The sequence below is a fragment of the Megachile rotundata genome, chromosome 10 (assembly GCF_050947335.1).
Source record: "Megachile rotundata isolate GNS110a chromosome 10, iyMegRotu1, whole genome shotgun sequence".
Taxonomy (NCBI): Eukaryota; Metazoa; Arthropoda; class Insecta; order Hymenoptera; family Megachilidae; genus Megachile; species Megachile rotundata.
In genome coordinates this window covers 13,651,147-13,675,910 of record NC_134992.1, presented here as the reverse complement: position 1 = coordinate 13,675,910, position 24,764 = coordinate 13,651,147, and positions in this window count along the sequence as shown.

Genomic DNA, 24,764 nt, shown 5'->3' with positions numbered 1-24,764 from the left:
ATATTTTCAAGGGAAACGTAATAAAATGGAAGCTGGGAGTTTACCGGCGCATATTGCTAAGAGTCGTTTTTGCTAGACGACGGAGACACGAAACGAACGATACGAAGAAGCATGGATAGAATGCATCGGGCACGAGCATTTAATTACAAGGACGCGTATTTGCTGAGGATCATAAGCAGTGGCGTAACCGTGCGGGGAGCAAGGTATGCATTTTATGGACTGAAGGTTAACGGAGGATTTCACGTGTTAGGGATTTTCAATCTTAAGTTTATACGTTTTCAAATTTTCAAACGTTAAGTTACACAGTTATCAAATTTACATATACTGCAATTTTTATATAGGGACAATTAGTGTCCCTGAAATGGGTAGCTGATTTTTAATAAGATTTCCCTTTGCAGAGATGCATAAGTTCCTGAATCTACAAATTCTAAAATTCTAAATTCCCACATTTTCCAATTCCCACATTCCCCAAATTCTCAAATACCCTATTCCCACATCCTCGAATTCCCACATTCCCCAGATTCCCACATTCCCAAATTCTCACATTCCCCAATTCCCACATTCCCCAAATTCTCACATTCCCTATTCCCGCATCCCCGAATTCCCACATTCCCCAGATTCCCACATTCCCAAATTCTCACATTCCCCAATTCCCACATTCCCCAAATTCTCAAATTTCCTATTCCCACATCCCCAAATTTCCACATTCCCCAATTCCCAGATTCCCCAGTTCCCATATTCCCCAAATTCTCAAATTCCCAATTCCCACATTCCCCAATTCCCACATTTCCAAATTCCCACATTCCCCAAATTCTCAAATTCCCAATTCCCACATTCCCCAATTCCTATATTCCCCAATTCCCACATTCCCCAAATTCTCACATTCCCTATTCCCGCATTCCCGAATTCCCACATTCCCCAGATTCCCACATTCCCAAATTCTCACATTCCCCAATTCCCACATTCCCCAAATTCTCAAATTCCCTATTCCCACATCCCCAAATTTCCACATTCCCCAAATTCTCAAATTCCCAATTCCCACATTCCCCAATTCCCACATTCGCCAATTCCCATATTCCCCAATTCCCACATTCCCCAAATTCTCAAATTCCCAATTCCCACATTCCCCAAATCCTATATTCCCCAATTCCCACATTCCCCAAATTCTCAAATTCCCTATTCCCACATCCCCGAATTCCCACATTCCCCAAATTCTCAAATTCCCTATTCCCACATCCCCGAATTTCGACATTCCCCAAATTCTCAAATCCCCTATTCCCACATCCCCAAACTCTCACATTCTCCAAATTCTTACATCCACAAATTTCCACACTCCCCAAATTTTTACGTCCCCGATTTCCTACATCCTCAAATTTCTAAATCTCCAAATTCTGTAATTTCCAAATTCTCAAATGACCATCCTAAATCCCCATATTCTCCAACTTCCGTATCCTCAAATCCCAAATCCCCAAATTCCCTTTGAAACCGTATGAAATAAAAAATTCCCCAAATCTCAACGTACTAATCGAGAAAATATGTGGTTTATCGAAGAGAAAAATTCGATGTACGCCAATGATGATAACGCGATAAACAACCCTAGAGACTTGCGTTATCTGGAAACCTATTCCGTCGGTGATACCATAACTCGACACAGCTTCTTACAATCCTGTACTATTTTCCTAGCAATTAGTTTCCCCCTGTATTTAATGGAGCCTTCTATACTTACAGACATTTTTCTTCTATAATATTGCACTAGCTTTAATGTGTCCGCTTCAGTGCTAACTGAACTCCACTATACTCGTATAAATTCAGATCACTGTCAATTACTATGAAACCGTGTATTTTCTCTGCACATTTCAATCTCTCGACTGTTCTTTACATATAAAATTATCAAATAGTAATTTATTCGAAACTTCATTCAAGCAACTTATACGACATATGAAAAAAAGACTTGATTCATTTTTCCTTAATAATTCAAAAACGAAGCTTCAGATCCCGTTTCTGCAAAGGGAAATCTTATCCAGAATCACGTCAGCTACCTCTCGTTTCAGGGACCTAGTAGTTGTAAGACACCGTGTATTCATTCGACAAAACGTGTTACACTCCTCAATTTCTAATATCCACATTTGCAAATGGATCAAACAACAGGTTCTCAATAAAACTTGCTACAGTGGAGTATGTGACAAATACAGTTCTTATTTATTATAAATAGTAAACTATTCAATTATAAATAGGAAAATAATCAACCAATCTATTCATCCGAATTATTTATAAAATCAAAAGACCCACATTCTACATAGAAGGTACAAAATTGTCAAAATATAGTCCTACACCTAAACAAACTAAAAATGAAAATACTTAAAGCGGAACAAGTTCCATGATCGCAGACATAAAATAAAACTCGCAACACACTAACAACGACGTCCAAATAAAACTAAAAAGCACACATCTGCAATGTCGTTTGCATCGACAGTCTTCAGGATCTTAACAGGAGCTCTTTCTTCGAGCTTTCGTCCTTCTCGTGCGGTCCTCCATTCAGTTGGGCTCTTCAGGGTCTTACGGTGGTACTCACGCAAAACGCCGCCACGTGACGGGCATCCGGATCGTCGATGACCGATGAAGATTCCTCCAGGCTCCGGACAGGATCGACGAGTAATTGCTTCGGTGCAGCACGGGACATTGGCCCACGCAAATCTGGTCTTTGTCCTCCCTGGGGAGGCCACCGGGACAGCCGGCATCGAACCTGAAATCCCTGCCTCCGTTCGCCAACACTGAAACAACGTGTCGTGCTTGGATATCGCGGTGGGTCCGTGGTTTTCGATGCACTTGGATTAACAACACGGTAAAAACCTACTGCCTTTTTGCTACTCCTGTTTTATTATTATCAGTGTTTTTTATTGGTGTGGATTGCTGTGAATTTATTTTTAAGCTTGCTGTCTTTTTTATGGTATCTGGTTTGGTTGTACGAGGTTTTGATTTGTGAGGGATTGCTTTGTGGGGGGGTTGAGAATTTGGGGATTTAGGGATTTGGGAGTTTGGGAATTTGGGATTTCAGAAGTCGGGGGTTTGGGAATTTGGGAATTTAGGGATTTGGGAATTTGAGAATTTAGGGGTTGAGAAATTGGAAATTTTAGAGTTTGGGAATTTGGGGATTTGGGGATTTGGGGATCGGGGACTTGGAGAATTTGGGAATTTAGGGATTTGGGATTTGAGAAATTGGAAATTTTAGAATTTAGGGGTTGAGAAATTGGAAATTTTAGAGTTTGGGAATTTGGGGATTTGGGGATTTGAGAATTTAGGGATTTGGGCCTTTGAGAATTTGGGGGTTTGAGAATTTGGGACTTTGACAATTTGGGATTTGAGAAATTGGAAATTTTAGAGTTTGGGAATTTGGGGATTTGGGGATTTGGGGATTTGAGAATTTGGGAATTTAGGGATTTGGGCCTTTGAGAATTTGGGGGTTTGAGAATTTGGGACTTTGACAATTTGGGATTTGAGAAATTAGAAATTTTAGAATTTGGGAATTTGGGAATTTGGGACTTTGAGAATTTGGGATTTGAGAAATTGGAAATTTTAGAATTTGGGAATTTGGGAATTTGGGACTTTGAGAATTTGGGATTTGAGAAATTGGAAATTTTAGAATTTGGGAATTTGGGGATTTGGGACTTTGAGAATTTGGGAATTTAGGGATTTGGGCCTTTGAGAATTTGGGATTTCAGAATTCGGGGGTTTGAGAATTTGGGAATTTAGGGATTTGGGACTTTGAGAATTTGGGATTTGAGAAATTGGAAATTTTAGAATTTAGAATTTGGGGATTTGGGAGCTTGAGAATGTGGAGACTTCAGAATTTGGAGATTTGAGAATCTAGAGACTTGAAAATCTAGAGACTTGAGAAATTGGAAATTGTAGAATTTGGGATTTTAAAATTCGAAATTTCAGAATTCGGGAATTTGGGGTTTAAGAAATTCTAAATATAAAAATTGTGATTTATTAAAAGTAGCTTTAGTAAAACCAATAAAAACATGTATGTTGACCAATAAAAATTTGTTCAAGCCTTTATGAATGTATAAATTTAAAAAATGTAAGCATTGCAAGGTTAATTTGCTTGAAGAGGAAAATACACCTAACCTAAACACTGTAGTACATAGTATCAAAGATACATCTAACAAGTAACGTTTAAGGTCAACGATAAGCACTTATATTATAACATGTCTCTTTGTGGTGTTAGAAAATATGCGGTAGATGTAACTATTTGAGTAAGATGGATCGTAAGATGTGAAACGAGAGAACCGCGTTAAACCGCGAACATAACATGAAGCTCGCAGATAGGAACGGGTATATTTATAATTTACTCGCGTAGACTTGCTATTTAGATGTTTCCGATACGAATCAGAGAATGTTTTTATTCGTTCTATCTATACATATATGTTCTTGCTATTTCATAGGTAATTTTGGTGTCCATCTTTCGAGACGTGATTTATGTCTAAATTTCATACTTCAAAGAAATCAGCAGATATGAAAGTCAAACTTAAAAGTATCTTTGTAACTTGTCACATTCCAAATTTCCAAATTTCTAGATCCACACATTCCATATTCTCAAATATGTTATTCCACATGTCCCAAATTAAAAAATTTCTAATTCCACATATCCCAAGTTGATAGCATCCCAAATTCCAAAAATTCTACCTCCACACATCCCAAATTCCCAAATTTTTAGATTCACAAATATCTAATTCCACATGTCCCAAATTCCAAAATTTCTAATTCCACATATTCCAAATTTCTAGCATCCCAAATTCCAAAATTTCTACCTCCACATATCCCAAATTCCTAAATTTTTAGATCCACACATCCCATATTCACAAATATCTAATTCCACATGTCCCAAATTCCAAAATTTCTAATTCCACATATCCCAAATTTCTAGCATCCCAAATTCCAAAATTTCTAATTCCACATATCCCAAATTTCTAGCATCCCAAATTCCAAAATTTCTAGATCCACACATTCCATATTCCCAAATATCTAATTCCACATGTCCCAAATTCCAAAATTTCTAATTTCACATATCCTAAATTTCTAGCATCACAAATTCCAAAATTTCTAATTCCACATATCCCAAGTTGATAGCATTCCAAATTCCAAAATTTCTACCTCCACACATCCCATATTCCCAAATATCTAATTCCACATGTCCCAAATTCCAAAATTTCTAATTCCACATATCCCAAATTTCTAGCATCACAAATTCCAAAATTTCTAATTCCACATATCCCAAATTTCTAGCATCCCAAATTCCAAAATTTCTAGATCCACACATTCCATATTCCCAAATATCTAATTCCACATGTCCCAAATTCCAAAATTTCTAATTTCACATATCCTAAATTTCTAGCATCACAAATTCCAAAATTTCTAATTCCACATATCCCAAGTTGATAGCATTCCAAATTCCAAAATTTCTACCTCCACACATCCCATATTCCCAAATATCTAATTCCACATGTCCCAAATTCCAAAATTTCTAATTCCACATATCCCAAATTTCTAGCATCCCAAATTCCAAAATTTCTACCTCCACACATCCCAATTTTCTAAAATCCCAAATTCCAAAATTTGTAGATCCACACATCCCATATTCCCAAATATCTAATTCCACATATCCCAAATTCCAAAATTTCTAATTCCACACGTCCCAAATTTCTAGCATCCCAAATTCCAAAATTTCCACCTCCACATGTCCAAATTTTCTAAAATCCCAAATTTCCAAATTTGTAGATCCACACATCCCATATTCCCAAATATCTAATTCCACATGTCCCAAATTCCAAAATTTCTAATTCCACATATCCCAAATTTCTAACATCCCAAGTTCCAAACTTTCTACCTCCACACATGCCCAAACTTCTAACATCCCAAATTCCAAAATTTCTACCTCCACACATGCCCAAACTTCTAAAATCCCAAGTTCCAAAATTTCTACCTCCACACATCCCAAATTCTCAAATTTGTAGATTCACACATCCCATATTCCCAAATATCCAATTCCACATATCCCAAATTCCAAAATTTCCACCTCCACATGCCCAAATTCCCAACCTCCAAAATTCCCAAATATCCATCACCACCACAGATCTATATTACCCGCAGATTCCCAAATGATGACCCACGCGCATATATCCACATATGAGCACACATATCAAGCATCGCCATCCAGAGAGTTCCCTCGCATGTACCATTGATTTTAACGGATCGAAATGGTCGACAGGTCCCGCCTTTAGAATCGACTTGGACGTCCGGTAGAAACTAATGATCGATGATAGAGAGTCGCGTCGACTGTTATCTGCGATCAATGTCAAGATCGTAATCGGCCGAGCAACGTTTCAGCTTGTCGCGATTTTCAATAACGTCTAGCTCGGCTCGAATATAATGTAAATGTCACGGTCACGTAATAGACACGTATAATGCCACGATTGGATAGTAATCGTGTTATCCGAGAAAGTGTGTCTTGGACGATCCTATCGATCGGCTGCTGTAATTAATTGAAACTGTGTGTCGGTTGAAGAAAACACTTTGTTGCAGTTTGGAAGTTTAGTGTTTATGTTGGTGGTGGACATATTTGGTTAGGTTGTGGACAAAAGGTTAGGTTTCGTTGATGTTTTTAGACAAACTTTTGTTTATGCAATGACTTTTGTTGTGGTGGCATTTTGACTGGCATGGATGACATATGGATGACATATGTGAATAATTCATATGTGTAGGTATCTGTCATGTGTGTATTTAGGAATTTGTTTATCCACTTGAAACTGTAGATAAATGTAGTATAATATTGTGAAAATATTTGAGTTTAAAGAAATGACCACCTAAAATTTTCAACTGCAGTGTGGCAGTCAGCGTGTGAGCTGAGTCATGTGAACATATGTGGACATATGTGGTCTTTGAGGTTCTGCAAACTTCTGTAACTTTCAAGGTTCCCCAAAAGTATTTCTGAAGGACTGAAGACAATATAAATTAATATAATACATATAGTGATAACATGACACGCGTTGCAAGTCCACACATGTGATCCACATATCACATATTAGAACTGCCCTTACAAAGATTACTCACAAAGATTAATTTAAAAATCCCCAATTTGTGCTTCTAATATGCAACCAAAATTTTGTACAACTCTGGCTATGTAAAGTTATTTTAATACCATAGAAGCATGGGTAAGCGATTTGTAAGAAGGCTAGTGATCTTAAGCTTTTAACAAATGAAATATGAATACCAACAGAAACTGCAAAGTTCTAATCCACCGTGAACACGGTGTTAAATTAATTCGAAAATTACCAGCAGATTTATAGAAAAGATTTTGCGGAAACTTTTACGGGCGGCTAATTAATCGTGGGGTCTAAGCAGGTAGAATTGTACATTTCTAAATGCAGCCTCAGAAGCCGGTCCATCATGGACTTATCTCGAGTGCATCCAAGGACCTGCCTGTTCCTTTCTGACCGAAAAAACGTTCGATATAGAAGACTGGTCCTTATCTGAATATATCCCCAGTTGGAAACGGATCAAGACATTTTAATTAACTAATTAACATTCCTCGTGCCGTACCTATTCTGTCTGGCCTCTGGCTATCGGCCCACGACCAACAAGAAATCGGATTCTTCAAAGCTCGAAACACTAATTGGTCCTTTTTCTGAATTCATTTGCTCTTTTGGGGTTTCTTCGAAAATTTCTTAGAATGTTCACGATGCTCAGATTTCGACCGCCATTTTGAATTGTTATTCTTGGTACAACAATTAAGGGGGGTAATACCTTTAGAATCTTAAAAAATTACAAAATTTTTTTCTATGAACTGTTAGTGTAACGTCTTAAAAATATTGTACTGTAATTTTGTGAAATATTTATTTTCTGCTACTTCTATTTAATAATACAATTCTAAGAGATGCAATTCTAATTTTTCGTAGGTTATAGTACTCAGAGAAATGTATTTTGTGAATGTATTAATTTTTGTATTTGATTATTTTAGTGGTTGTTTGATTGCGAATATTGCAAATGTTTTAAGATGAGCCTTGCTTCATCTCGTTCGTTACAGTCCGGCGAGAATGGTTCCTTTTGAGCTCGGAATCCTTCTGGACCCTTCTAGGCCCCCTGGTGGCCCCTCTAGAGGCCCTGTCGAGTCAAGCTAATCGGCGAGGAACACTGCGAGCACGCTTCGCCGCCTCGGTTCTGCTCGAGAGCCTTCAGGACTGGTATTAATCTCTTCACCGAGATTTTCGTGCAGTTTTTCGATACACGGGTCAGAAACCTTGCTTCCCTTCGCTCTTCGGGCGCGTTCGATGTATACACTGGTCAATATATACGTCACTTTGTCATTTTTGAGGAGTTGAGGACATTGATAAGGTTTTGGGGATTTGGGGTTTGAGAATTGGGGGATTTGGGGATTTGGGGATTTGGGGATTTGGGGATTTGGGGATTTGGGGATTTGGGGATTTGGGGATTTGGGGATTTGGGGATTTGGGGATTTGGGGATTTGGAAGTTTGGGAATTTGGGAATTTTGGGGATTTGGAAGTTTGAGAATTTGGGGATTTGAGAAATTGGGGATTTGAGAATTTAGGGATTTGAAAATTTGGGGATTTGAGAATTTGGGAATTTTGGAGATTTGGAAGTTTGGGAATTTGGGAATTTTAGGGATTTGGAAGTTTGAGAATTTGGGGATTTGAGAATTTGGGAATTTAGGGATTTAGGACTTTGAGAATTTGGGAATTTCGGGGATTTGGAAGTTTGAGAATTTGGGGATTTGAGAAATTGGGGATTTGAGAATTTAGGGATTTGAGAATTTGGGGATTTGAGAATTTGGGGATTTGAGAATTTGGGAATTTTGGAAATTTGGAAGTTTGGGAATTTGGGAATTTTGAGTATTTGGAGATTTGAGAATTTAGGGATTTGAGAATTTGGGGATTTGAGAATTTGGGAATTTTGGAGATTTGGAAGTTTGGGAATTTGGGAATTTTGAGTATTTGGAGATTTGAGAATTTAGGGATTTGAGAATTTGGGAATTTTGGAGATTTGGAAGTTTGGGGATTTGGAAGTTTGAGAATTTGGAGATTTGAGAATTTAGGGATTTGAGAATTTTGGGGTTTGAGAATTTGGGGTTTGAGAATTTGGGTATTTGAGAATATAAAAACTTGAGAATTTGAGAATTGAGGATTTGAGAAGGGCTGGAATTCAGAGACTTGTAAATTTGGAATTTACAAGATTTCAGGATTAAGAGTGTCCAGAATTTGTGATTTAGGAATCTAAATACGATCGACAATCCTTATAACTTGGGAGCAAAATGCGATTCACCCCTGTATCAGTACGAAGTGTTCTAGGTCCATGATTACATAGCAGCCAATTATCGAACGGTCACAGTACATATTTTACGTTCTGTTATCTATTATATCACGATATCCACTGACTGTATGACTTATCTTTTCTTCCTTCGATTTCACTATTTAGAACAGCATGGATTTCACTATAAATACAACTAGTAATTACATAGCAGTCAACTATCGAACGTTTACTTATACATCCCGTCTTATTATCTGTTATAACATGATATCCACTGAATATATATCACATTTTCCTTCCTCCTTTGATCATTATTTAACAATTTTCTTACTTCACTATTTGAAGCAATATGGATACCACTGAAAGAGCAACGGATAATTACATAGCAGCCAATTATCGAACGGTCACAGTACATACTACGTTCTGTTATCTATTACAGCATGATCCACTGAATTTATCACTCGTTTTTTCTTCTTTCGATTATTAATCATTTATTTCACTATTTAGAACAGCATATATATCACTATAAATACAACTAGTAATTACATAGCAGCCAATTATCAAACATCTACTTATATATTCTGTCTTATTATCTGTTATAACATGATATCCACTGAATATATATCACATTTTCCTTCCTCCTTTGATCATTATTTAACAATTTTCTTACTTCACTATTTGAAGCAATATGGATACCACTGAAAGAACAACGGATAATTACATAGCAGCCAATTATCGAACGGTCACAGTACATATCACGTTCTGTTATCTGTTACAGCATGATCCACTGAATTTATCACTTGTTTTTTCTTCTTTCTATTATTAATCATTTATTTCACTATTTAGAACAATATGAATATCATTATAACTAGTAATTACATAGCAGCCAATTATCAAACGTCTATTTATATATTCTGTCTTATTATCTGTTATAACATAATATACAATGAATATTTATCACATTTTCCTTCCTCCTTTGATCATTATTTAACAATTTTCTCACTTCACTATTTGAAGCAATATGGATACCACTGAAAGAACAACGGATAATTACATAGCAGCCAATTATCGAACGGTCACGGTACATACTACGTTCTGTTATCTATTACAGCATGATCCACTGAATTTATCACTTGTTTTTTCTTCTTTCGATTATTAATCATTTATTTCACTATTTAGAACAGTATGCATATCACTATAAATACAACTAGTAATTACATAGCAGCCAATTATCGAACGGTCACAGTACATATTACGTTCAGTTATCTATTACAGCATGATCCACTGAATTTATCACTCGTTTTTTCTTCCTCCGATTATTAATCATTTATTTCACTATTTAGAACAGCATATATATCACTATAAATACAACTAGTAATTACATAGCAGTCAACTATCGACTACTTCTATGTTTCGCTCTATTATCCTACAACAGATATCCACCGAGTACACACATTTCCTTCCTTCCACCATTACCCAATTCCTTTATTTCACCACTCGAATCACAGCAACCATATCACTGAAAGGACAATTGCTCAACAGTGCCCAACATCCGGGCTATTAGTCGCGTGAGAATTGAAACGTTCTTATCCCCGTGCTTCTTCATGGCTGGCAAAATCAACTCGAGCGTTCGTCCCTAATCCGTGTCTGTAATCCGGTTAGCTGTACGCATTAGCCTGTCGGCCTCCTACGAGCGTCAAGGTGTGACAGGTGAAAGAACAGGCCCGGAAAGGTCTTTTACGACTTTCGCTCGTGGCCGCGAACGGAATAAAAGGCGACGTCCACGAAATTCCTTCGATGGAAAGTCCTTTTATTCCCTTTTTTTTTTTCGTCGACTCCTTCGCGTGTCTTCGGCGAGTGGTCGCGTTAAATAGTTCCCCGCGATACGCGGTCTTGGCCGGCTGTCAGGCCGGCGTAATTGCCTGCGACAAGCTAATCTCGAAATGCGATAAACCGAGAGATAGAACGGAGACGTAGGTAAATCATGCGGCGTGAGTTGCCGCTGGCGCTTCGATATTCCGATCTGTCCGCTTTTAATTTGCCAATTTCGAACGGTGAGCATGATTCACCTGTTCAATACGATGGATTTAATCGTGAGATGATTGGAAGGAGTATTACGCGGTTGATTGATTTTTATGGCGATAGAATTGTGGCGCTGTGCGAGAGATTAGTAATCAATTTCAGTAAGATCGAGATTTTGAGTTTGTTAAGTGGTGTAGTTTGAGGATTCTTTGTAGGAGAAATTGAAAAATTGAGGAATTGCAGAATTGAAGAATTGAAGAATTGAAACATTGAAGAACTGAAACATTGAAGAATTGAAGAATTGAAAAGTTGAAGTATTAAAAAATTGAGGAATTGCAGAATTGAAGAATTGAAACATTGAAGAATTGAAGAATTGAAGAATTGAAGAATTGAAGAATGGAAGAATTGAAGAATTGAAGAATTGAAGAATTGAAGTATTAAAAAGTTGAAATACTAAATAATTGAAATACTAAAAAATTGAAATACTAAATAATTGAAATACTAAAAAATTGAAATACTAAAAAATTGAAATACTAAAAAATTGAAATACCAAAAAATTGAAATACCAAGAAATTGAAGTACCAAAAAATTGAAATACCAACAAATTGAAATACTAAAAAATTGAAATACTAAATAATTGAAATACTAAAAAATTGAAATACTAAAAAATTGAAATACCAAAAAATTGAAATACCAAGAAATTGAAGTACCAAAAAATTGAAATACCAAAAAATTGAAATAATAAAAAATTGAAATACTAAATAATTGAAATACTAGAAAATTGAAATACTAAAAAATTGAAATCCTAAAAAATTAAAATACTCAAATATTGAAATACAAAAAAATTGAAAAACTACAAACGTAATGACTAGAGATTGAAAACCAAAAATAAGTAAGTGATTACAAAGTCTTGATCATCTACCTAACCAAAAATTTGTTTAAGCGATAAAGTATCTAAAAAAAGAAGCAATCATTTCACTGAGTGCAGCGAGCAGAGTATTATACATATTTATTTTAGGTGAAAATTGATTCGAAGAAGCGCAGCGTTTCAATCGATGTTCTCGTAGAAACATTTTAGTGCTTCTCCCGTTCCCCTTATAACCCTTAACGCTTTTACAACGGAATATTATATGGGTGCCGGCGATTTACGAGAAGCATCCGACGCCATAAAAACGCTTCGTAAATTTGTGAAAGGACAAAGAAGCTGCCGTGTATAACTTTACTACCTTTTTGCTGCTCTCGTTTTCCTCGCTATATTGGCACACCTGTATTTCGCAGGTAAACCACAAAGGATCGTTGATATCATTTCCGAGTAATATTCCAGAATAATGTCTTTATCAGCCTTTCACGAATTATTTAACTCTTAATCTTTCTTTTATTCTTTTATGGTATTGGCTTTCTTTACTATTCTTCTACTATTTTTGTCATGGTGGATTTAGTTCCATTTCAATCAATAGTTTCATTTAGTAGTTTCGTTATTTTAAGGGGGACTAGGATATTTAAGGTAAAGGAGGGAGGAGATATTATAGTATATGATTATTTATATTTACTGCGTTAAGTGGATAGTAAATAAACCCTCTCCAAAAAAAGTTCAAACAAATTGAAAAATGAAATAATAATAATTTCAAATCTTCGCGCCAAAACGACATAGTAGTAACCCACGACAAAATGGAATCCTTCCACCTACTTCAAAACATAAATAAATCTCCACATCTCCAGAAAAGGCTAAACAAATTGAAGAATTAAATAATAATGATTTCAAATATAACAAATAATTTCAAATCTTCGCGCCAAAACGACATAGTAGTAACCCACGACAAAATGGAGTCCTTCCACCTAATTCAAAACATAAATAAATCTCCACATCTCCAGAAAAGGCTAAACAAATTGAAGAATTAAATAATAATGATTTCAAATATAACAAATAATTTCAAATCTTCGCGCCAAAACGACATAGCAGTAACCCACGACAAAATGGAGTCCTTCCATCTAACTCAAAACATAAATGAATCCCCTACGTCTCCAGAAAAGGCTAAACAAATTGAAGAATTAAATAATAATGATTTCAAATATAACAAATAATTTCAAATCTTCGCGCCAAAACGACATAGCAGTAACCCACGACAAAATGGAGTCCTTCCACCTAATTCAAAACATAAATAAATCCCCACATCTCCAGAAAATCCCAACAAAGGAATCCCCGAACCAAAATTCACTTATAATCCCAGAACAAAGGAGCAGAGTATTATTTTTTGTCGGCCATCTACTTCCACGTCATCCTTAGAAATTGATACAATTACGCCGTACAAAACGAGCAATTCGTAACGTACCAATTTTTTTCCTTTTTCATTCACAGCTTAAATCCCGCCGTCAACGCTATCAATTATAAAGTCCCGGCGGCCTAATAACGGGTACGGTTCTAATGACAATGGGCCTCCCCCCGTCCACGGACAACTAGGATTTAATACGAATTAATATAACCACGTCGGCGGCCATTGAAATCCGAGCTCGAAAAATCTGTTTCGTAAGGTGGCGGCGTGTAAGGATCCATAAGCGAGCTACCACTTTTTGTGTCAATTAATATTTCGTCACGGATCAGAGCCGGCTAAAAGGAACGTCCAGAAACCCCTGCGGGTTTCTTTACCCGGCGCTCGCTGAAGAGAACACGGCTCTCGAAACAGGAATATCGAGGCTCGATTTTCTTTTGCCCGTTCGGTCCCACGAGTTCGTATATCCTGTTTTCATCTTGTCGATGCTGGAACGTTGATGGCCGCGGTGAAACCTTCGTGCCACCATTTTTCTGGACGGCAACGACGTGTACGAATGGAGCTCCGTTAATGTATGCTTTTAAAATCGTACGCGATTTTTAGGGACCGATCATTTTGACTGTCCTTCTTTGAACACCTGCAACGGTGAACGCGATCGGTTCTTAAGGCTTCGATCTTCAGTTGCTGACATCTTTTTTTATCAAAGGTTTGCAAGTTTAAAACGCGAGTTATTGAATTGGTCAAACTTTCAGGACTTTTTGATTGTTATTGAATTTTGGGGATTCTTGAAGTTTTGAGAAGTTTGATTTTTGGTAGTTTGGGACGTTGGACTCGGACGTGTTAGTTCGAGTCATAGAATCGTTCAAACTTGGCATATTCTTTAATTCTTGAATTTTGGAAATTCTCGAAGTTTTGAGAAGTTTGAGTTTCGGTAGTTTGGAACGTTGGACTTGGACGTGTTAGTTCGAGTCATAGAATCGTTCAAACTTGGCATATTCTTTAATTCTCGAATTTTGGAAATTCTTGAAGTTTTGAGAAGTTTGATTTTTGGTAGTTTGGGACGTTGGACTTGGACGTGGTAGTTCGAGTCATGGAATTGTTCAAACTTGGCATATTTTTTAATTCTCGAATTTTGGAAATTCTTGAAGTTTTGAGAAGTTTGATTTTTGGTAGTTTGGGACGTTGGACTTGGACGTGGTAGTTCGAGTCATGGAACTGTTCAAACTTGGCATATTCTTCAATTCTCGAATTTTGGAAATTCTTGAAGTTTTGAGAAGTTTGATTTTCAGTAGTTTGGGACGTTGGATTTCAAGCATTTAAAACACTGACACATTGGGACCTTAGAATTTTTGAACGTTCAGATTTTGTCAATTTGGAATTCTGACAAGATTTGACTTTAGAACTTTCAAATTTTAAATAAAAAAATTTAGAATCTACAAATTTTGATTGTAAGGGATTTTGAAACTGAGAGCTGTAGGATTTCGACTATAAATCTTTGTCCAAGATTCAAATTGCTATCTTTCTTAACGAGAAAATTTGCGGGTCTCAAAACTTTAATGATCTAGACACCTCCAACGCAAAATGACGTTATCCATCTACAATCCACCACAACTAATAACAAGATGGATTCAGATCTAGTCGAATCTCAGCACGCACCGAGCACGAACAAACGCAAAACTCTATCTCCACAGAATCTCCTCGGGCGATTGCGCGGTTTGCGTGCACGTGATCACCGAACGGTATTACGTTAGTGATAACAAGAAGTCCTAGCCAACCTTCGCGATTTATACCGGTCTCAATTAGCCGTGGTTTCTGAATTCCGTAAATCAAGACATGAAATTCCGTTTATGCGTTTCCCTCGAGCGCGTTTAACCGAGTCGGCGTTGATTTTCCGGAGCGAAACCGCTCGTAAACGCTCGTAGCTAAGAGCCTATGTGTATCGGAGTCCATATCGATAGAGAACCGAGTGTTTCATAGGTCGATGGTGATTTCGATCCGCTTCAACGAATACCAATTTATGGACCCATAATGGCAAGTACGTTATTATTTACGAGTAATTACAAGCAGCCACTGGTAACCAATGCAAACGTACTTAATGAACCGGGAAAAATCGGGGATTATTTCGCGCGAGGAATCCCGTTGATGGTTAAACAGAGTTAAGCATCGTTTACACTGTTATATTGGTAAAGACTGTTCTCTAAGAAGAACGGGTTGACCATCTTGGAAAATCTGCTATATTGAAGCAGTTCGCAATGTTTTAGGATTCGTAAAATATTTCTCTTGGAATACAAGTTATAATATAAATATAAGCTACCTTGAAAACCAGCTCGTGAATGTGGTTAGGTCGTGATTTTATGTAAGATTTATAAAACTTGCAGAATGTACCGTTGTGTTTAATATTCACAGTTCAGTGCAATGTTGCACGTTAAGTTTAGAACGTGAGAAGTGTATTAAGATTTGATATGATGTGAAAATCGAATGTGAACAAAGTGTGTTAAGATTTGATATGATGAGAATCGAATGTGTTTGTTCGAATCGATTTGTTAAAAATAAAAGTAACGCAACTGCTTCAATGTAACAGTCAGTACAATCATCGCAAGAAATGTTGCGACATTCTGTTCCCAGATCGATGAGTATGAACGAACCCTAACACATCCGCAATCCTGAAGATCCCTGATTTTACGATGCAAGAGTCTCACGCAGGAAACGTCCGCATTGTCCGATGAGTCAAACACTGTACTCGAGATTTTTACTTTACAAATAACTAATTTTTAAATTATCCGAAATAATTTTTTAGTTATCGGTCGATGTCACATAGAGGTCGAAATAGTGGCACGTGGTTCATTAGACAAGCCAGAAATTTGGGAATTTGGCAAATTTGGAGATTTCGGAAATTTGGGAAATTTGGTGATTTAGGAAACTTGGGAAATTTGGGGAAATTGGAGATTTGGAAATTTGGGAAATTTGGGGAAATTGGAGATTTTGGAAACTTGGAAAATTTGGGAAAATTGGAGATTTGGAAATTTGGTGATTTAGGAAACTTGGAAAATTTGGGAAAATTGGAGATTTGGAAATTTGGGAAATTTGGGAAAATTGGAGATTTGGAAATTTGGGAAATTTGGGAAAATTGGAGATTTGGAAATTTGGGAAATTTGGAGATTTTGGAAACTTGGGAAATTTGGGAAAATTGGAGACCTGGAAATTTGGTGATTTAGGAAACTTGGAAAATTTGGGAAAATGGGAGATTTGGAAATTTGGGAAAATTGGAGATTTGAGAAATTTGAGGAAATTCGAGATTTGGGAAATTTGGGAAAATTGGAGATTTGGAAATTTGGGAAATATGGGAAATTTGGTGATTTTGGAAACTTGGGAAACTTGGGAAAATTGGAGATTTGGAAATTTGGGAAATATGGGAAATTTGGTGATTTTGGAAACTTGGGAAATCTGGGAAATTTGGTGATTTAGTAAACTTGGAAAATTTGGGAAAATTGGAGACTTGGAAATTTGGGAAAATTGGAGATTTGGGAAATTTGAGGAAATTGGAGATTTGGGAAATTTGGGAAAATTGGAGATTTGGAAATGTGGAAAATTGGGGAACTGAGAAGTTTGGAAAGTTTAGGAAATTTGGGAAAATTGGAGATTTGGAAATTTGGGAGATTTGGGAACTTTGAGAAGTTTGGAAAGTTTAGGAAATTTGGGAAAATTGGAGATTTGGAAATTTGGGAAATTTGGGAACTTTCAGAAGTTTGGAAAGTTTCGAAAATTTGGGAAAATTGGATATTCGAGAAATTTGTAAAATTTGTTGATTTAGAAAGCTTGACTTAGACAAACCAGGGAAATAACGAGCTAAGCGTTTCCACGCGAGTCCGTAACGAACGGGCTGATCCAAGGCCAGGGAATAGCCTTCTGCGCTTCAAGGATACTCCTATCCTCTTTACGCGACTTTAAACTTCTGCTCAGGTGCATTAAATCGGCTGACGTGGTGCAAAGAGTTGCCTGCCGGCCTCATCCGCTGCATCCTCGTTCCCTTTATTGCGCCACGCAATACGAATGATACATTAGCGTTCCGCGAGCTTTCAATGCGCCATTGTTATTGCCAATAAAACGGGCGACGGAGATTTACTTTGCGATACATTTCGAATTTTACAAATTGTTCTATTTACACGGTTATGAATCTTTCAATTTATTCCTTTGTGTATTTTGGGATGGCTTTCGAGATTTGTATCCTAGATATGATTTGTTAGGGAAATTTTTTCTTTCTCATAATCAAAGAACTCGCTGTTTGAGCAAAATGCCGCGTCAGGTTCATCGTCGAAGATTAGCCTCCATGTTCACGAGCAGATTATCCCGCATTACGCGGCGCTAAAAGCTTTTAACACCTCGTTAAGACAGGACGTAACGATAGTCGAGGGTCGTTAGACCCGGAATAACGCAAGTCCGGTATCGATCACTTTCCTCGTCACAGATCGGAGAAAAAAGTTCGCTAAGCATCTTTTGCGACATAGCCGGCGTTGACTTTGTAACGCAGAAAAATTCCGGAGAATGTGAACTCGTTATTTCGACACGAGTTTCACCGTATTCGTTGCAACTTCGACTATTTGACTCTTTCGATACAGAACACGTTTAATGGACTGGTATTGTTTTGTATGGCTGACGAGGTTCGTCGGAAACGGACGAAAATTGACGAGGACTGATGGAAGAGCGATGTGTACGAACAAATTGACGTACAACGATGAAATTAAAAGGAAACAGAAAATGAGCAAAACCGATGAAATTAGACGATGATTAATGAAATTCGATAAAAAGTAGCAAAATCTAAGGAGAAATGCAAGGAAAACTGATGAAATACAACGGGAATTTATGAAGTATAACGAAAGTTGACGGAAATCGACGAAATTATACGAAAACTGAGGGAAACCAACGAGGATTGACGAGTACGAACGAAGTTGTACGGAAACTGACGAAGACCGACGGAAACCAACGAGGACCAAATACGAACGAAATTATACGGAAAATGACGAAAACTAACGATGTCCAACAACGATGAAATTAAAAGGAAACAGAAAATGAGCAAAACCGATGAAATTAGACTATGATTAATGAAATTCGATAAAAAGTAGCAAAATCTAAGGAGAAATGCAAAAGAAACTGATGAAATACAACGGGAATTTATAAAGTATAACGAAAGTTGACGGAAATCGACGAAATTATACGAGAACTGATGGAAACCAACGAGGACCGACGAGTACGAACGAAGTTGTACGGAAACTGACGAAAACCGACGGAAACCAACGAGGACCAAATACGAACGAAATTATGCGGAAACTGACGAAAACCAACGGAAACCAACGAGGACCGACGAGTACGAACGAAGTTGTACGGAAACTGACGAAAACCGACGGAAACCAACGAGGACCAAATACGAACGAAATTATACGGAAAATGACGAAAACCAACGGAAACCAACAAGGACTAATGAGTACGAACGAAATTATACGGAAACTGACGAAAACCAACGATGTCCAATAAGGATTGATAAGTACGAACGAAATTATACGGCAACTGGCGGAAACCAACGATATCTAACGAGGACTGACGAGTACGAACGAAATCATACGGAAACTGGCGGAAACCGACGAAGTCGAACAAAAACGAATACAAATTAAAAAATTCGGAAATTTGAGTACGTACTAATTTGCAAAGTTTAAAAACTTCTCAAGTTTAAAAATTTTACATGTTTAAAAATATAGAAGTTTACAAACATGAAAACTTAGAAATTAGAAAATTTAAATTGTCATAAAACTACAAAGCCCGAGTTTCAGCTTAAAGAACATCCAAACCTAAGAATATGCACGCCTTCAAATCTCAACCAATTTGTATCAAAATAAAAATGTAATAAATGTCCAAACTCTGGCTCCATGAATTTGCAATACCAATCATGTAACCTACTTGTCCATTTCACCTGACAACCTTCACTCGACAACCTCCCATACAAAATGGAGGCCCATCCCGATCCCGGTCCGGAAGCCGTAGTAACGTTGAATCCCCTATACAGCATTAATCTCGTCGGCGTTTAGTCCGTAATAGAAGAAGAGGAAAGGTGAGAGCGGGTAGAAGAGGACAAAAAGGTAGATCGTAAGCGAAGTAGCGTGGCCCGAGGCTGGCTGGAGCCGACGTAAACGGGGTCGTTGGTTGCACCAGCGCCACCAGCGTCGCCGATAAGCTACATCCAACAACAACAACGACTCTAGCAGCAACGGTGTGCTGGTCTAGGAAAACTGGCGGCAGCCACCAGGCTTTATGAATGCAGTCCTCGCCGCGTTTATGCCGGTAGCTGCAGGCGCTTATAAATAAAGGGGTCCGTGAAGGGGTTCGGAGGGAGCCTTCGTAGAGAACAGGTGAACGAGAGGAGAGAGAAAGAGAGATCGGTGAGCGCGGATTCAATTATTCCGCGATTACAACGCGACCGGCGCGGAAACTGGTCGCCTGCTCGACTGGACGCTTGTCCTCGCCGAGTTTCTGTCGAGGTAGTTTGTTATACCGGACTATAAGTGGGACGTCGATGGATCCGCGGGCGGGGCTCGTGAGAATATGCGAGATATTACGTTGTGGAGTTGACTCCTCGTGGTAGGACTTTTGATGGGGCGGTTGAGGGGTGTGGACAATTTTGGGATTTTAGGATTTGGAGTCGGATTTGGAGGCTTAGCATTTGGAGACTTTGGGGTTTAGAGGCAATGTGGGAATAGGGGAAAGAGGCATTGGGAATTGTGGGAATTGGGGAATGTGGTAATTGGGGATTGTGGGAATTGGGGAAGGTAGGAATTGGGGGATGTGGGAATTGGGGAATGTGGGAAGTGGGAACGATGGGAATTGGAGACGATGGGAATTGGAGACGATGGGAATTGGGGAATGTGGAATTGGAACGATGGGAATTGGGGACGATAGGAATTGGGGAATATGGGAATTGGGGAATGTGGGAATTGGGGAATATGGGAATTGGGGAATGTGGGAACTGGGGAATGTGGGAATTGGGGAAGGTGGGAATTGGGGAATGTGGGAACTGGGGAATGTGGGAATTGGGGAAGGTGGGAATTGGGGAATGTGGGAATTGGGGAATGTGGGAATTGGGGAATGTGGGAATTGGGGAATGATGGAATTGGTGAGTTATGGAATTGGAAAATTGTGGAATTGGGGAATGTGGGAATTGGGGAATGATGGAATTGGGGAATGATGGAATTGGGGAATGATGGAATTGGGGAGTGATGGAATTGGTGAGTTATGGAATTGGAAAATTATGGAATTGGAAAATTGTGGAATTGGGGAATGTGGGAACTGGGGAATGTGGGAATTGGGGAATGTGGGAATTGGGGAATGATGGAATTGGTGAGTTATGGAATTGGAAAATTGTGGAATTGGGGAATGTGGGAATTGGGGAATGATGGAATTGGGGAATGATGGAATTGGTGAGTTATGGAATTGGAAAATTATGGAATTGGAAAATTGTGGAATTGGGGAATGTGGGAACTAGGGAATGTGGGAATTGGGGAATGTGGGAATTGGGGAATGATGGAATTGGTGAGTTATGGAATTGGAAAATTGTGGAATTGGGGAATGTGGGAATTGGGGAATGATGGAATTGGGGAATGATGGAATTGGTGAGTTATGGAATTGGAAAATTATGGAATTGGGGAATGTGGGAATTGGGAAATGATGGAATTGGGTAATGTAGGAATTGGGGAATGTGGAATTGGCAACATCGTTTATTCAGATTTCAAAAATTTGTAACTTTGGAACCTCAGAAGTGTCCTCAAGCTTAGTCATTTTTAAGCTTTGATATTTTGAAACCTTGAGATCTTCAGGCTCTGATTAATCGCGCTTTATTAAAATTTTTTAGAAGAGTGAACGTTTATGTCGAGAATCAGGTAGTATTTGCTCCTCGTTTCCTTATTTGGAAATTTTTATTAACTGACAAAGAGAGAAGTCCATCATATCCAAGTATCTAACTATGTAAGACAAGATAAAAATCTGGATGGAACCGTCATCTCTGCTCGATAAAGGTTCGTCGTAACCTTTCCTTGTTGTAACCTCTGAGACTCCAAGTATCTCTTGACGTGGTGTCCCGTTTGAGCGCCGAACAAAATGCCATCGCACGCGTTCCTCGGCCCCCATAAATATCCCTGGGAAACCGGGACGAAATCTAACGAGGACGTTCTGTCGCAACGTAGAGAGCCTGCTTCGGCTGTTATCGTTTTAAATGCTTCGTTGTGGTCGTTTTAAATGTACTCATGTTTTGTGCGATTTGAGATGATTTGCAAATTTTGGAATTTGGAGATTTGCTGGTTTGGAAGTTTTGGGATTTGCAAGTTTAGGTACGTAGAAATTTGGGATTTAGATATTTAGATTTTTTGATATTGGGACATTGAGACATTGAGACATTGGAACATTTAAATAATTAAACATTTAAACATTGTGATATTTACATATTTAGACATTGAGACATTGAGACATTTAAATATTTTACCGTTTAAACGTTTAAACATTTAAACATTTAAACAATTAAACAATTAAACATTGAGACATTGAGACATTTAGGCAATGAGACATCGAGATATTGAGATATTGAGACATTGAGACATTGAGACATACAAATAATTAAACATTTAAACATTGTGACATTTACATATTTAGACAGTGAGACATTGAGACATTGAGACATTTAAATATTTTACCGTTTAAACGTTTAAACATTTAAACATTTAAACAATTAAACAATTAAACATTGAGACATTGAGACATTTAGGCAATGAGACATCGAGACATTGAGATATTGAGACATTGAGACATTGAGACATTGAGACATACAAATAATTAAACATTTAAACATTGTGACATTTACATATTTAGACAGTGAGACATTGAGACATTGAGACATTTAAATATTTTACCATTTAAACCTTTAAACAATTAAACATTTAAACATTGAGACATTGAGACATTGAGATATTGAGACATTTAGACAATGAGACATTGAGACATTTAAATATTTTACCATTTAAACATTTAAACCTTTAAACAATTAAACATTTAAACATTGAGACATTGAGACATTGAGATATTTAGACATTTAGACAATGAGACATTGAGACATTTAAATATTTTACCATTTAAACATTTAAGCACTTAAACAATTAAACATTTAAACATTGAGACATTGAGACATTAAGAAATGTACAAATTTTGAAATTTATCAAACCATATATTCGCTGAAAAGTTAAACATAAGCTTGAACAATTCAAAAAAGAATCTAAAATAACCTTGAAAACATAAGAATTCATAATCAAGAACAAGGATTAGGTCACAGAGTAAGTATTTTCATCAATTTTACAACGTTGAAAAGTTGAAAAAGAAGAATATACGAAAATGATTGCTCCACAAAATATATCTGAATTACTCCAACATACTCCACGTTATTGTCTCTAACAAAATAACATCGTTTTATCCTTAATTTCAAACAAGTAATTTTTCATCAAAGAAACTCGTGACCCGGTACTTCAATGAAATTTGTATTTATAATGAAAATTGTAAAAGTATGCTTTCGAGACAAATCGATCATTATCAATCGCCACCGAGTCGAATCGCGGTTCTATCCGCGTCGTCATTCTCGAATCATCGCGATTCGACTCATCGCTTCGCGTGTCATACGTGAGAGATTCGCCAGCGAATATAGCGACATTAGCACTCTAGGCACCGGAGTGGTGCGTGAAATCGATTCATCAAACATACTTTGCGTCATTCTTTCACCATTATATGAGTCCTCCTCGAATCGATCTATCGCTTCTACGATTTATTGCAGCCTTTCTAATTAGTCACCACTTTGGAACGTTTTCTCTCTTCACGACATTGATACACTGATATGCGCATAGCGATGTAGATATAGTGGTTATCATGGTTTATATGAGATTATTATAGGTTTCTTGAGAGAAAATGGAGATGTAGGAAGTATGGTTGTATGTTGCATTTTGGTTAGGAGGTTTTGGGGTTTAGATGGGTGGTGATTTAGGGGTGGTTTGGAGGTTGGGTGAGTTGGGGGTTTGGGAGATTTGGAATTTGGAGGAGTTGGGATTTGGAGGAGTTGGGATTTGGGAGATTTGGGATTTGGGAGATTTGGGATTTGGGAGATTTGGGATTTGAGAGATTTGGGATTTGGAGGAGTTGGGATTTGGAGGAGTTGGGATTTGGGAGATTTGGGATTTGAGAGATTTGGGATTTGGAGGAGTTGGGATTTGGAGGAGTTGGGATTTGGAGGAGTTGGAATTTGGAGAAGTTGGGATTTGGAGGAGTTGGGATTTGGGAGATTTGGGATTTGGGAGATTTGGAACTTGGGAGATCTGGAACTTGGGAGATCTGGAACTTAGGAGATCTGGAACTTGGGAGATTTGGAACTTGGGAGATTTGGGATTTGAGAGAGTTGGAACTTGGGAGATTTGGAACTTGGGAGATTTGGGATTTGAGAGAGTTGGAACTTGGGAGATTTGGAACTTGGGAGATTTGGGATTTGACAGAGTTGGAACTTGGGAAATTTGGAACTTGGGAGATTTGGAACTTGGGAAATTTGGAACTTGGGAAATTTGGAACTTGGGAGATTTGGGATTTGAGAGAGTTGGAACTTGGGAAATTTGGGATTTGAGAGAGTTGGAATTTGGGAGAGTTGGAACTTGGGAGATTTGGGATTTGAGAGAGTTGGAATTTGGGAGAGTTGGAATTTGGGAGATTTGGAACTTGGAAGAGTTGGAACTTGGGAGATTTGGAACTTGGAAGAATTGGAACTTGGAAGAGTTGGAATTTGAAAGAGTTGGGATTTGAGAGAGTTGGAACTTGGGAGATTTGGAACTTGGAAGAGTTGGAATTTTTAAGAGTTGGGATTTGAGAGATTTGGGGATTTGTAGATTTGTGTACTTGGTGATTTTTGGATGTGTAGATATGGGAATTTGTCAATTTAGGGATTGGGGGATTTGGAACTTAGGAAATTCAAAAATTTGGGGATTTGTTGATTTGGCCACTTGTGGTTTTTGAGATACATGGATGTGGGAATTTAAGAGTTTGTAAATTTAAGGACTTGTGAATTTAGCATTTGTGTATGTGGGAATTCGAGG